We start from the raw sequence: 15,666 nt of genomic DNA on the forward strand, positions 1-15,666 counted from the left end.
GTGGTGATTTCGGGGACTGCAGTGCGGCTCGTGAGTCGGAGAATATCACCCAAGAGTCGGGTCTCTGATCTTTAATATATGCAAGCGCCCTCCGCAATGCAGCCAGCTCAGTGGCAGCGGCGGATGTACGGTGGCTGAGAGCGGCTGTGATGGTGACATTTGCCAACGGTATCCACACGCCTATAGCAGATGATCCATCTGTGACAGACCCATCTGTATAAACGTGGGTATAAACGTGTATAAACGCGGGTATGTGCCACACGTAACTGGGGGAAAGGGTTTCATGGCGTGCGCAAAAGGCTTTTCACGTTATTCATATCTTGTGACCTGGGTGTCATGTTATCCATCCATTCATACCCTTCTATGCCGATTTTGGTATACACAAAGTCAAGAAGGCGGCCACTAGAGCACCTAGATGTAGGCGGCTGGATAGATAGATAGATAGATAGATAGATAGATAGATAGATAGATAGATAGATAGATAGATAGATAGATAGATAGATAGATAGATAGATAGATAGATAGATAGATAGATAGATAGATAGATAGATAGATAGATAGATAGATAGATAGAAGCGGCCAAAAAGTGTCTTTGGTCCCCTAAGAAATGCTTCGCATTTAAAAAAATCAGGACTGGAGGCGGAATCGAACCCAGGTATTCTGCGTGGCAGTCAAACTTCTTCGGAAAATGACCCTACCCGTCATGTTGGATAAAAAGTGACGTTATACGTGATAAAATATTACGCCGTCAAAGCGCAGAATCGCACTAGGTATCGCACCATATGAATTGCGTAACGAGTGGCGTAAAGCCTCCCCCTCCCCCCTCCCATTACCAAGGGCTAAGCCATCATGTACCATGATCAGCCACAGCATCAACAAAGTGTGTAGCTAGGTAGGTGCGCGTGTTATATTACAGACACGTATTGGGTACTATGCGAGCATCTTCCGCTTGTTATCAAGCAAAGCTGGGGGCTGTTCCGTAAATTACATGCTACGCATGTATACGGCTCTCTGCGAAGGACTTCTACGATACAGCTTTCCTGCGCACTACAGGGCATTTCCCCACTCAATCGAGCTGAAGCAAAACCCTGAGGGTGTGCCTTGGCCTACCCAAAAACACATCAAGTATTGGAACCCTTGCAGAAAGCACACGCCTATCGGCTCCAGTGCTCATGCAGTCGGAGTTTCTTCGAGTCCACTTCCGCTATGCCGCCAGAGTGCCGGGTCATCCGCTTCCGCTCCCGCTACATAATGAAAGCGCATCAATGCCGACGGAATCGTCATGGAAAACTACTTATGGTCAACTGTCACTTTCGTGCCTGGGATCAAGAACAAGAGACATAAACCCGGACCAGCACTAGCATATTTTACTCTAGAGCACGTAGAAAGCAGCTACAAGGCTCATCGTCATATTTACACTGACGGCTCTGTCCGCCTACATCATCTGCCATTGGCGTGTGGATTGCGTGTGCGAATGTTACCATCTCTGCCACTCTCAATCACCGGAATTCATCTACAGGCACCGAACCGACTGCACTGCGGGCTGCTTTAAATTACATCGTAGACCATACAGCTGAGTCTTGGGCCATCTTTACCGACTCAAGAGCGGTGCTGCAGTCTCTGAAGTTCCCAAGCACGCAGGAACAACTCGTAATGGACATCAAACACCTGTGCAACAAAAACGCCAGGCCTGCGCTGAAATCGCAGCACAGTCACAGCGAAAGCTGGAAGAGCGGCGTTTCTAGAGCCCGTTGTAAGCTCTCTTGGGGCTACAATACAAGTACACTAGAAAGATACCCACTGCGACATAAATCACAATTTTTGTGAAGTTGGGAAGCACCTACTAAGCCATTATTCGTCATTCTACAGAGAAACGAGGCACCAGCTACACGTCTGTAAGGCATTATGTGCACTTTGTTGACGCGACGACTGATGACGATGAAGATTTATGGCTCAGCCCTTTGTAATGGGTTGGAAGCTTTAAACGGCCCACCAGTTATGTAATTTGCACTGGGTTACGCCCGGTCGCTATTTCCCTCTCCCGTCATGCTGTATAACATACGTTGACGTGGGGGAGAGACGAGGGGGGGGGCAAGAACTTTACTGAGACCCCGAGGAAATGGATCATGCGCTTATGCGTTTCCTTGGCAACCAATACAAGTGCACTTGCGAGGAACCCACTACGCTATAAATCATTGTAATTTTACTGAGACCCCGAGGAAATGGATCATGCGTTTATGGGCTTCCTTGGCAACCAATACAAGTGTACTTGCGAGGAACCCATTACGCTGTAAATCATTGTAATTTTTGAGAAGTAGGGCAGCAGGCACTGTGCCATTTTTCGTCATTATACGGAGAGCCGTGGTACCTGCTAAACGCATGTAAGGCATTATGCGCACTTTGTTGATGCTGTGCCTGATGACGACGAAGAATTATGGCAGATCCCTTTGTAAAGGGTTGGAAGCATTCAACAACCTACTCGTTGCGCAATTCGCATTGTGTGACGCCTGGTCACAGAATTCGCGTTGTGCGATGCTTGGTGCTTATGTTACTGTTCTACCACGCTATATTGCATATGCTAATGTGGTTCCTTCCCGACATCAAGCCTGTATAGGACCTTTTTGCAAAGCAGTTACAAGCACCGACATGCCTCAGAGGTTGAATACTGGGCTCCCACGCAGAGGGCCCAGGTTCGAACCTCGTTCCATCCTGGAATTATTTTCTTATTTCGTTTTTTTTTTCTTATTTCGAGCGATACTGGTTACGGACACCGGCGGCGGTGGCTGACAACTACGGCGCCGAAAACGGCCGGTGAAATGATCTCATAACAGCTTTCGCTGTAAAACCTGCGAACTGCATCACAGCATTGCGCTGCAATGAATACCAACCCATTGCGGAATACAAGGCCACGTCCAAGCTGATCATGCTGCCAAAGCGGGACACGACGCCTCGAGAGAATGGTCGAGATACCTTGCTCGAGAAAAGACGAGCCAACACTTGTATCACTACACGCTTGGCGCTTGCGTCGATCCCTCTGGACAGATGCAAGACACCAATACGGACCTCTATACAAAATTGGGTCATTGTGTGACTTCTACATGCCGTGAGACATTAACAGACAAAATCAAACATGCCTACACCATATAAGATTCAACGTCTGCTCTAACGAACTACTCTAACAGCAAGATTAAACTGTCTGACTCGCCAATATGCATTCAGTGTAACGCCCCAGGAGACCTGCAACATGTTTTGTGTGACTGCAGGCGATACCCTTCATAGAGAAAGTCTCTGAAGGCGGCATTACACTTTCAGCGGGACTCGAGCTTAGAACTGCGGCATATTTTTGGCCCATGTCAAATCACCACCTGTGCGTGACGCGCCACGAAAGCGCTGTTGACGTTCTTGACAAGATAGCAAGTTGGGCGAGTTGGTGCGTATTCAGCGCTGTGTGTGTTTCATCTTTCTTTGTCTTCGTTTTTCTGTGAGCTGTTTTTCTTCAAATATGACGTCCTTGAGAGCCACGAGCCTTAAAGAAACTTTGTAAATAGTGTAATCTATGTGTGTGTGTGTGGCTCTATGTGCTGTTAAGTGTTTATCGGTGTATCACCCAGCACCTGGGGTAAGATGTCTGGCGAATATCTAGGCTAACATCACCAGCATTTCATTAAAGCATTTCTCTCTCTCTCTCTCTTTCTTGATAAAGTCTGCAAACCTTTGAAAAAGACATACAGAGACAAAAGCGCTTGCATGAGGCGTTCAAAGACACGATTTAACGCAAAACATACATGAGTACAGCCAGGCGCTCGCCTTCTTGTGTTACAAAAGTGTAACACCTGCCGAATTCATATTGCGATAGCAATTATATGGACAACCCCGACGGATTTTTGCCGTCGCCGTCGTCGTCATCCGGCGCATAACGTCCAAATCGATAGCATTGCCCTGCGCATCGTATGTTCTACGCACTAGCAAAAGTGCACGAGGGCGGCTGAAGCAGAGATCAAAAGAGCCGGCCGTCTCCTTCGCACAAAGCGCACATGCGATAACATCGCGTGCGGGGCCTGGCGTCGATGGCTCGTCAAGCAGAGAGGAAACGCCCTTAGAAGGAGCGTGAAGGGGCGCCGCTGGGGAGGGGAGGGGGGTTGCGTCGCTCGAGAAGTAACTGCGGACTATGCTCATAAGGGCGCGGTAACGAGAGCTGGTGCGCACTCTATCTCGACAGTCATCAGAAGACGGCTCGTAAGTTTGCTGGGCTCTCAGCGCTTACTTCGCGTTTAGAGGACTCACAGCACGAGAACCGCTTCGGGTCCTGAAGCGCCTGCATTCCCTTAAACCAGCGTTTTGTTGAGTTACGCGAGATCGGATCCAAAAGAGTTAGCTGCCCGCCCTACTTCGTATTACATTCTAATTTGTTGCTATTGCATTCATTGCTTCGCCTTGCGGCGAAACTATGATTTTTTTTCTTTTTGCTTGGCACTAGTTCGTCTAACAAATAACTCGATCTTTGCCACTTTGACTGCGTGATTCTTCCCCGTTTTTAGCCACATGACAATATGCACATTCTAGTCTTTACATGGGTAGGTTTGTATGAAACTACGAGCGAGTTCCTGTATCAGCCAACTGTATGTGTCACCGCTTCGTTCGGGAGTAGGCGTTTGTGCGTACGCAATAGATACTTGTTTATGACTGTTTCCGGCCAGAGGATTTGGTTGCGGCCGCGTCATTATTGTCGCCAACTCTGATCGAATAACTGGGGAATGGTTTTCGGAGCTCTTTCAGTGCAAGAATGTATTCGCGTATGCGTGGGCAATTCGTAAGTGGCTGAGTGATCGCTAACCTGATGTTCGTTTCTCACGGCGATAAACAAAACTCGGGGTGTCCTCCTGTCATTACTTGTTCGACTACGAAGTGAAGTTGCTCGAGTACCTTGACCCCTTCGTGGGGAAAGACGCAACGCCGACCTTTACGTATATATGGAGGTGCAATGTTATAACGTTACTTCCAGCCAGCGGTGGCGGTAACGTTGTATTGTTGATGCAGGCGGCAGTAATTCCCGACAATCGGTTGCCGATCATTCCGGGCACTCGTTTATCTAGCGCCGGCAATTGAGGTGCTTTATGCTGGCCTTGGGAAAGGCATGCGCATGGTTGTAAACATGGCATTATTTGTGTAGATGAGGCGAATGAAGCTAGGAATAGTCTCGTATACTGTACGCTCACTTCACTGACGTAGTTCTTACAGTCAGCGATAGAACACATCCAAGGTCAGTTCTCATGGTCGCGAGGCTATCGACGAAAGGGGTCCACAACAAACTGCGTACGACGTCAACAAGGGGGTGATCGGTATTGCGATGGAAGCGTGATTATGTGAGGAGGGGACAAACACTATTACGAAACAATCACTTTGGAAATAATGAACGTGACAAGTTTTATTTTATGGAAAGAGCATTTAATGCCGTTCCCATTCAGTCCTAAATAAACGTGGCGCGCAAAGAAATGATAATTGCATTTCACTTTAGTATTATTAAAATATTTCTTTTTAAGTATCCCTTAGTAAATAGGGTCGCACACGCAATTGCAGAAATGCGCACTCTAAAAGTTAGTCGGCCTGCGATACACCTGCCTCAAATGTTCTCGTGTTTTGCTCCGCCGCTTTTTATCTGAATTCCGATGGCACCGATTTCACGCTCGCCGAGCGTGGCGTTACCGAGGTATGTTACGTCGCAAGTAAATGTGTTCGCTGAAAAGGTAGATGAGTTAAGAACACTACGTGAGCGTCATCTGCAGCAGTCTTTGTGCGACAGCGTTCACCGAAGGTATCGCCGTCCTTCGAAGGGATGCGCCCAGCGCCGGATGGTGAGAGCCTCCTCTGTACACGAAGGGACGGCTTTATCAGACGGCGTTCTCAGATGTATCCCACGTGCTTTAACGCAAACTTTGGTTAGACGGCGCGAACACACCGAAGTTCGGTTATTAAAAACGCGCGCGTAAGTGGGAGCGTAATAATGTGTCTCATACTCAATGCTTTCAGTGCTGTTTTTCCCTTAACGAAGATTTGGTTAACAGCAACATGATAAAAAGAATATAAGATACTTAACATAGCAAACACCGAAACAAACGTACATTTACGTACCATACATGCATGTAGTATGCACAGACAACACATTTTATGCAATGAAAAAGAAAGCACGAATATGAGCATAAGCGTCAAAGTTTGTTAATAATGTATTTCCCCGATGTGAATTTTGCAAATTATGTAACAAAAGTTTCTACATATAAGACTCTTCTCACTATTAATTGCGTTTAGAAATGTAAGTAGCAAGAACTGTACCTTTTTTTTCCATGATTAGTGCCACTTCTATTTACTTGCCAATGTTCTTGTTTCCGTGTATGAATTTTTGCATTGCTATAGCTTTTATTGCGTCTAGTGTTTCTAGCATGGTATTATTATTATTATTATTATTATTATTATTATTATTATTATTATTATTATTATTATTATTATTATTATTATTATTATTATTATTATTATTATTATTAATTAGCTAAAGTTCATATTTCCTGCACAAGTTCTATAAGCGTACGTTGAACTAATCTGAATAATACTGTGTTTTATAAAAAGGTCACTGGTGTGTGATGTTTAGCATAGTGCAGAAACGACGCGCTTTTGAAACACCACGAACGTAATAATAATTTCATCGGCTGTTATTTCCAGAGCGAGCCTTCCATAATTTATGAGTACGAAAATTGTGCGCTGTAAAGAACCATGTTTTCAGATGTCGGACAATCGTAAGAAACTCTTCGTATAATACCAATCGTTTTAGAGAGTATACTGGCAAGGTTGACGAGGTGATCCCACGTAGGCTTCTCCAAAGTAGATTACCAGTGCCTTGATTAATGGTTCTAGCTCTGCATTTACGTCACTTAGCTTAAGTATCGCGTGATCAGAAGTTTTAACGATGTTAATTCTAACTGAGTTAAAATAATGGAATAATTTATAGTAATTGGTGTGTGATTAGGCTTTGTTACAAAATGTGCACCTCATTTTCCAGCAAAAAAAGTAAAAATGAAGACGAAGGCCATACTGGTGTCGTATACATATGTTATAAATTTAGCGTTGTTATCAATGTTGGGAAACTCGTTAATCTAAATCATCATCAGAAAAGTCCGAAACAGCGATGAGGCTGCAAGTTCACCCACCAGTGGGCTGTACTACGTGTAGTTCAGGCATTTATTGATGCACGGATGAGCACTGATCTTCGCATACGAGCCTTACACCTGCGTAAGTCTCATTTTATATATGCCTAATTCGTGATTCAGTGGCACACTGCTTCCCAGTCGCGGCATTTATGTCATTAGGGGGACTGCAGGGCGGATATGCGCGGCGTGCTGCTGGCTCCATGAGTTGATCGGGCTGTTGAAGGTAATCTGGTAATACACGTAGCGTCGGACCTTTCTTTCCAGTAGCGCTGACGCAAAGGACGACAGCTCCGAGTGCATCAGGTTTCGGTAACTTCGCTGCTCCGGAGGTCATCAGGGCTGTGGAATGACGTCAGAGTTCTGGAAAATCTATTTTCATAAGCAGCGCAACAGCGTCCGTAGAATATGTCCCTATCAGCACCTACATCGCTTGCCCTCGCGTGTTTACTGCTTGTGCAGCGTCTTTTCCGCTCGCTGGATGCTGTGCGGTTTGACGTAATGCGACTTTAATCACTCCGCGCTCTTCCCCGTTTCCTATGCGTGCGTTTGGCCGTTGACGTTGTGGTTTGAAGGCAATAAATCTAATGGCTTCTTCTTCAAGGTGCCCTGCGCCCCAACTTATATATGTTGCTTTCATTTTTTTTTTTTGGCTTATTGCAAGCCTTGCGACCATTCGTTAGGGAAGAAAGCGCCGAGATCAGGGTATTTGATATTTTCAATTTGCTCCCCGAAATCAGTTTCCGCACCGGTCGACCGCACAACTGCGCACCGACAGTGTTCGAACCAGATGTGAGGCAGTAGACACTTGACAATTATGCTCATGCTGTTTGTTTTGATTGGTTGGGCACTGTACATTGTAACGAATTACAAATAGTCACTACCTTTGAACTTGAGCATGTGTTTAACTTAAAGCAACATAAAAGACTCATCAATGTGCAATATAAGTCAAAACCTTTAAACTTAGATTAATCAAGCGCTGTCCAAAGCTTTACGTAGAGCTCTGGCGCCCTTTCACGTTGTGTCGCGCTGGGTACGGTGGCACATGATGCTGATTATTCTTTAATGACATCCTGTAAACGGGCATATCCCTGGCTGCCCCGTCAACGTCAAGTACTGCACTTGCAATGACTGACCGCGCAGATATTGGCCGATCGACGATGGACGTCGAAAAGAGGGACGTCCCATCCACCTATATTGAAACCGCCAAGCACTTCTACCTATCGCGTCGGGTCTTCTCGCCGCCTTGCCCTAAGCTCAGCAGGCCTGAAACGCTTACTCTAAGGATGTCGAAAACGAAGACTTACCTAAGCCTGCACATACTACCCGTAATATACCCAGAAATTCATCTTGACGATATATGCAATAACTGCAAGCCCACCACGGCTACGCTTAGATACATGCTCTGCGAGTGCACCACTATGTATAACGATGCCAAACCCGATGCTACCTCGGCAAGGTGGGACGCTGCCCTGCGCAGCTCGAGCCTAGCCGACCAGAAATGGGCCGCCCAGCAAGCCCGCCATGTGGCTGTCAAGCTAGGCCTTTCAGTCCCAACGTGGGAGCCCGAAACGCGTTCATGCGCATCTTGCAGGCCACCAATAAAGTTTATTCAATCCACCCACCCATCCTGTCTCTCTCTATTTCACGTAACAAGACCTAAGAATAATTAAAAAAAATGTGTTTAACCATAACTGAATAAAAAACAACGACATATGTGTTGTCGTCATGTGGCTCTTGTTAGGGTATCCTTTATATTGCGTTAAATCGGTAATTAAATAAGATCAGTTGTGAAAATTTTAATATTCACTTCAGAGCCAAGTGCATTTCGTTACGTTTTAGACGGAATTCCAGGACGACCGATCCAACTTTTTTTTTTGTGGCACCGTAATGTACTACATGCTGCGTGGTGATTTTTGCGGGAGTCCAAAGACTGCCCGTGAAATATTAAATAAAACCACGTGACTGCTACCGTATTGCAGTGCTATCAGCCGTGCTTGGAGCGAAAGCGCCGTGCGCTTGGACCACGTGGACCGTGGCGAAATGGGCGGCCGCGGCTCTAGGCATCGGCTTCACAGCGCTTCAATATTTATGACTGCGCCGCAGATAAGCGATAGGTTGACGGTCCGCGTGCACGGTTGTATTCGCTCGAAACATGGCTGAGTGCACTGCAGTACGGTAGAGCATGAGCACAATCACGTGGTTTCATTTTATGTTTCGCGGGCTTTCTTTAAACGCCGGAAAATTACAACTAGTTATGTTTTACGTCCCGAAACCACGATATGATTATGAAGGACACTGTAGTGAAGGGCTCCGGAAATTGTGACCACCTGGAATTCTTTGATGTGGACCTAAATGTAAGTACACGGGCCTCCATCTAAACGGCCGGGATTCAATTCCGCGACCTTCGGGTCAGCAGTCGAGCACCATAAACACTCCACGACCGCGGAGGGCTGAACGGCAGGAAAGTCACGTTCTAAGTAGTCCTTGCTGGCACAGTGCTTCAAAGACTGCTGGTATCTCTACGGAGTCGCCTGCGTTTTGGTACGGTGTAGGGAAAAACTTTATTGAAGGATCCAGCGAAGGTTTTTGGCCTGGACTAAACCACCAGGGGGTCCTCAGCCGAGGGGGGGGGGGGGTAGCCTCTCGGCGATAGTCCTGGCTCGCTGGACTGCCCAGAGTTGGTTTGTGGGTTCCGAGCTGGTCAAGGCAGCTCGCCAGGGTTCTTCAGTGAGATGTGGTTTAATGCTGTCCTCTTTGTAAAACTGCAGATTACGTGTATAGGCCCATAGAATATCGGCCATGACAGCCTCGGCGTACCCAAACCACGGACATGCAGGCGATGGGTGCAAAAGTGGGTGTAATAGGTGTAGGTGTACAGGATTCTGAAAAGTGTGTGTTTGCAAGCGTCTTAGGTCCCTGGCTTGAGATCTGTCAAGTTGCTGGTCTGTGTGGAGATAGGCTTCGTCCGTTGTCTACAAGCTATTTACAAAAGTAATTGCTAACAGAATTAATACGACCAAAGTACCAGGCAGGATTTCGTACAGGCTTCTCAACAATAGACCGTATTCATACTATCAGTCAGGTGATAGAGAAATGCGCGGAATACAACCAACCCCCATACATAGCCTTCATAGATTACGAGAAGGCATTTGATTCGGTGGAGACATCAGCAGTCATGCAGGCACTGCGGAATCAGGGCATCGACGAAGCCTATATAAAGATAATGGAAGAAATCTACAGCGGATCCACAGCCACTATAGTCCTCCATAAAGAAAGCAACAGAATCCCAATAAAGAAGGGCGTACGGTAGGGAGACACGATCTCTCCAATGCTATTCACCGCGTGTTTACAGGAGGTTTTCAGGGCCCTAGGTTGGGAAGAATTGGGAATAAGAGTTAATGGAGAGTATCTCAGTAACCTGAGATTCGCTGATGACATAGCATTGATGAGTAACGCGGGAGACAAATTACAGCTCATGATTACTGAACTGGATACTGGAAGTAGAAGAGTAGGTCAGAAAATTAACAGCATAAAACTAAAGTAATGTGGAACAATCTTGGCAGAGAACAGCGCTTTGCGATAGGTGGCGAGACAGTGGAAGTTATAAAGGAGTACGTCTACTTAGGACAGGTAGTAACCGCGGAGCCGAACCATGAGAGTGAAATAACTAGAAGAATAAGGATGGGATGGAGCTCATTCGGCAAGCATTATCAAATCATGAATGGTAGTCTACCACTATCCCTCAAGAGGAAGGTATATAACAGCTGCATCTTATGGGTACTTACCTACAGAGCAGAAACCTGGAGACTTACACAGAGGGTTCAACTTAAATTGAGGACGACGCAGCGAGCGATAGAAAGGAAAATGATAGGTGTAACCTTAAGAGACAGGAAGAGAACAGAGTGGGTCAGGGAACAAACGGGTGTTAAGGATATCATAGCTGAAATCAAGATGAAGAAATGGATATGGGCCGGGCACGTAGCACGTCGGCAGGATAACCGGTGGTCATTAAGTGTAACTGACTGGATTCCAATATATGGCAAACGCGTGAGGGGGAGACCGAAAATTAGGTGGGTAGATGAGATTAAGAAGTTTGTAGGTATAACGTGGCAGCATAAAGCACAGGACTGGGTTGATTGGCGGAACATGGGAGAGGCCTTTGCCCTGCAGTGGTCGTAGACAGGCTGATGATGATGATGATGATGATGATGATGATGATGAGGCTTCGCTCTGCTTTCTAAAGTGGCTAAGGATGTCCTGATATGTCACCATAAGGTCTTTGTCGTCCTGTGTTGCATTAACCATTTAACTCTTCTACACCGTTACGGGGTCACCCCGCAACACCCCATACATATGAACAGCCTGAAGATTGTCACGGTGGGTTAGACATCTCGCGACACGGTGGGACAGCTCATTATGGTTGTCCGTGATTTCAGGCTTCGGTCTGTTGAGTTCACCCATGTGCGCGGGGAATAATTTCAGGGTCTTGGTTGATATGGCGTCATCCTCAAAGTATTTAGCCTTGGTATTCAGTGCACGTGCCGCTCCTACGGGATCCAGCCTTTGACGTAGTTGCGAATACCTGTCTCACCGTCACTTATGATGAGTGAATCCGTTTATATTTATCGTGGCTCTCTCTCTCTCTCTCTCTCTCTCTATATATATATATATATATATATATATATATATATACATAGGTCGGCAAAAAATGTGGAGCTCACTCAGACTCACTCACGAAACATATCTTACCCTTAGGGCTCACTCGGACACAGACTTACCAAAATATAATTCACTCGATCTCACTCAGACTCAGACTCGCGGCTCGATCTGAGTCTGAGTGAGTCTGAGTGAGTCGACTCATGAGTCTGTTAGCCTATAATTAGCCTTTTTCTACCGTATTGTCAATGCTTTTTATCACCAATATCTCGCATAATCGGTGCGCTACTTGGCACCTTTTGTGCTCGTACCTTCAAATACGAGTTATCTGAGCTTGCAGTTCAGTAAGGACCTTTTTATTGAAAGAGATGACTCCCACGAGATATTTTTATCAGTAACTTCCCGTGAAAAAGTTCGCGGGGGGAGGTCAAGGCACCCCCTCCCCCTCTACCTCCTCAACTCACGCCTCTGATAAATAAATATTGAGCTGACGTATGAATGGTAGCGTGTTGAACGTATGTGGGATTATACGTGAGTATAAACATGAGCCGACATAAGGCTGATAGTAATGCTGAAGTGAAGTAGATAGGACCATAGGTCGGTAAAAAATGTGGAACTCACTCAAGCTCACTCATGCAAGATATTTTGCCCTTGGGGCTCACTCAGACTCAGACTCAGCAAAACTTTTCCCAACCGAACTCACTCGGACTCAGACTCACAAAAACTTTACTCACCCGAACTCACTCAGTCTCAGACTCACGTCTCGATATGAGTCTGAGTGAGTCTGAGTGGATAGACTCTTGAGTGAGTTTGCAGACCTATATATATATATATATATATATATATATATATATATATATATATATATATAGCATTCTTGTCCAGCATGCTGGGTAGCTTTAGGTGCACGTTAAAGAACCCCATGAGGTCGAAATTTTCGGAGCCTTTCACTACGGTGTCCCTAATAATGATATCGCGGTTTTGGGACGTAAAACCCCAACAATTATTATTATTCTGGCTACATTTACTGATCTTTTTATTGCGTCATAGAGCCACTATATTTATATAGTTACCTATGACTGCAATGAGACCGGTTTTCAGTTTTTGTCAAGAGAGAGAGAGCGAAGGAATGTAGGAAAGGCAGGGAGGTTAACTAGACAATGCCTTTTTGTCAATTTGTTCCATGTTTTAACGCGATAGCGTTAAAGAGCCGTGTTGCAGAAATTCCGGCGTCGTTGACGTCGGCGGTATTGGTTGTGAGCGAAAACTTGCCGTGGTCCGCGAGCAAAAAATCGAGAAAAATGCGAATAAATTATTAATAAAAACGTTTGGTTCTAGTGCTTGAAGCTGCTTCGGGGGAAAAAAAAAACGCTCATACCATCTTATTTGCGCAAGGAGTGGGCGGATTAAAGGCCCACCCATTACATAGCGCTCAGTCATATTTTATTACCACTATCAGCAACGGCATCAACAAAGTGTGCAGCTGTGCCTATTGCTTTGCGGACGCGTAGTGGGTGCTTCGCTGATTCGCAGTATGATGAATTAAGGAGCACGGGTAATTTTACTTCACTTTAGCAGTGGGCACTTCGCAAGTGCACTTGCAATAGGCATGGATTCTATAGGAGAGTTTACAACGGCCAACGTTACGCGCAGAGACGCTCTTCCACTCAAAAGGTATCCACTCAAAAGTGACGCCTGGCACGCGAATGAGAAGATGCGAACGGGGCCTGAGCCCGCTATCGCGTTGTACTCTTGAAAGCGAAGCTAACGCGTCCTCATGTTTTAACACAGGAGCTGTTCTCAGGCTTGGCCTGACGACAGATGAGTGGCCGCGTCGCATGTCACGTTCCGGTTCCCAGATACACCCATAGATGGCGTAACAGCCTCGGTCCCGGTAGAGTTACTGTGTATGGCTCCTTCAGGAGCCATATAGAGTAACTTTAGATCGCGGAAGAAGCGGTAGCCGCGCTGTGAAACGGAGAAGGGGCGGCTCAAGCGTGAATAGGGCCTAAAGTCGCTGTAGCAGGGGCGGGTGTGGAAGGAGCTACCCCACGTCCTTTCCCGCGCATCTCTACTCCACAAATAACGTAATCAAGCCCCACAATATCACAAAGCATCACAGAAAATCACAATGGAAACAAAGGAGAACCGCAGCTCCACTGTTATTGCAGATTCTTGCACTCGTTGGAACTGGGGTAATTTTTATTCGATGAGGAGTCAAAAGAAAAAAAAAAAGTTAAAGAAAAAACAACCAAGAAAAGATGCGTCGGTACCGCAAGCCCCCAGCTGAAACGAAGCATTCGCGTATTTTGCTTTTCCAATTCCTCCGTTCCACTTTGTTGTGCCAATTCTTTCTCCTGCACGCATCAATTTTTATGACTCGCATAGACCTTGTTCCTTTTCTTTCGACATTCAGCGAATTCGCTAACGGGTTCGGTAGCACAAATGACGCGTTCTTTCAAATTAGTCGACGCGACAGCCATTACCTACATTCACAAGGACAAACAAAAGAGTCCCGATAGTAGCCTTGCCCGGGAGAAACTCGGCAGGACTTCATTAGTGGTCTAAGCCTTCTTTCTCTACGCTTGGCGTAGTTCTCTACGAAATGTTAACAAGTGAGTCAGATAAATGTGTTTTCACATGGTAATCGCTATAGTCACAGAAATGTGAGAGTATAATGGCCAGTGGACTGACTGGTCGAAGACAATAAAAAAAAAAGGAGGACCCGAGGCAACGGCGCCTTGGGCTGACAGTAAAAAAAACGAAACGTTACCAGCCTGTTAACTGCCCCCACCGCTTTGCCGGCCTTACGACGCGCTGCCAAAGGTCACACAGACTCGGCGAGCCACTTTCTCCGGCTCAGGTGTAGTGCGAATTACGCGGGAACGACACGCGCGACAACGCGCCGTCGTGGCCGCCGTCATTTCAGAAATGATACGCTATATATATATATATATATAAGGCCTGTGTCTGCATATCCTTGCGGCTAGTGCTCAATAAATTCCTCGCTGATGGCCCACGAGCTTGGCGGTGAAGCGAAAGTCGCGCAACGTCTGTTTACCTTCAGCGTCCGAAGCCCCTACGGCGGGAAGGTGGCTACCCCATACCGAATGACGCGGAGGGCGCACCCGGTGTGCACGGTTCACCGAGAGCAGAACCAAAACGAATGGGGCGAGAGTGAGTGGCGTCCTTTACGCCAGCCTTACTCCAGAACGAAGGTGAAGTGCGCGAGTTTCCCGCGCCTTGTAGTGCAGAGACACTGGGGAGAAATTAATGAGCAGAGCGGATACGCACAGCCACACACAACTGGCGTCCCCTTCGAGATGAACGGACGATTGGCATCGGTGGGGGAGCCTCGGGCATAGTTAATCGACGAATTCCCTTTTATTTGTGTGTGTGTGCCTGTAGGTAGCTCTTAACCAAGGGCAGCTGCCGGCGTGATGCCCTTACGCCACCCCTTCGCCATCAGCTCCTCCACCTCCTCACATCGTCAAACACGCAGCCATCCATCGCTTGCCGCACGCAACCCCCCCTCCTCCCCTCCCTCCTTCCCACAACGCGGTTTTGCTTCGAGGACCGCTTAAAAACCGAATGCTGCGCGGTGACGCGCGCTCTTTGACCGGTGTCTCTCGCCGCTACCGAGTGGGGTAACAAGTGCAAGCTGCTCGCAGATACTCGAAACGAAATGGCGAGAGGATATATTGGCCACCGCGAGAGGCTTCTTGTTTCCGTTGTTGTCTTCTTGGCTATTGTGCGCGCGCCAGAGTTCGGTAGTTGCGCGAACGGAGAAAGCGAGCGAACGGGTGTAGACGGC

The sequence above is a fragment of the Rhipicephalus sanguineus genome, chromosome 1 (genome assembly GCF_013339695.2).
Source record: "Rhipicephalus sanguineus isolate Rsan-2018 chromosome 1, BIME_Rsan_1.4, whole genome shotgun sequence".
In the NCBI taxonomy this organism is placed as follows: domain Eukaryota; kingdom Metazoa; phylum Arthropoda; class Arachnida; order Ixodida; family Ixodidae; genus Rhipicephalus; species Rhipicephalus sanguineus.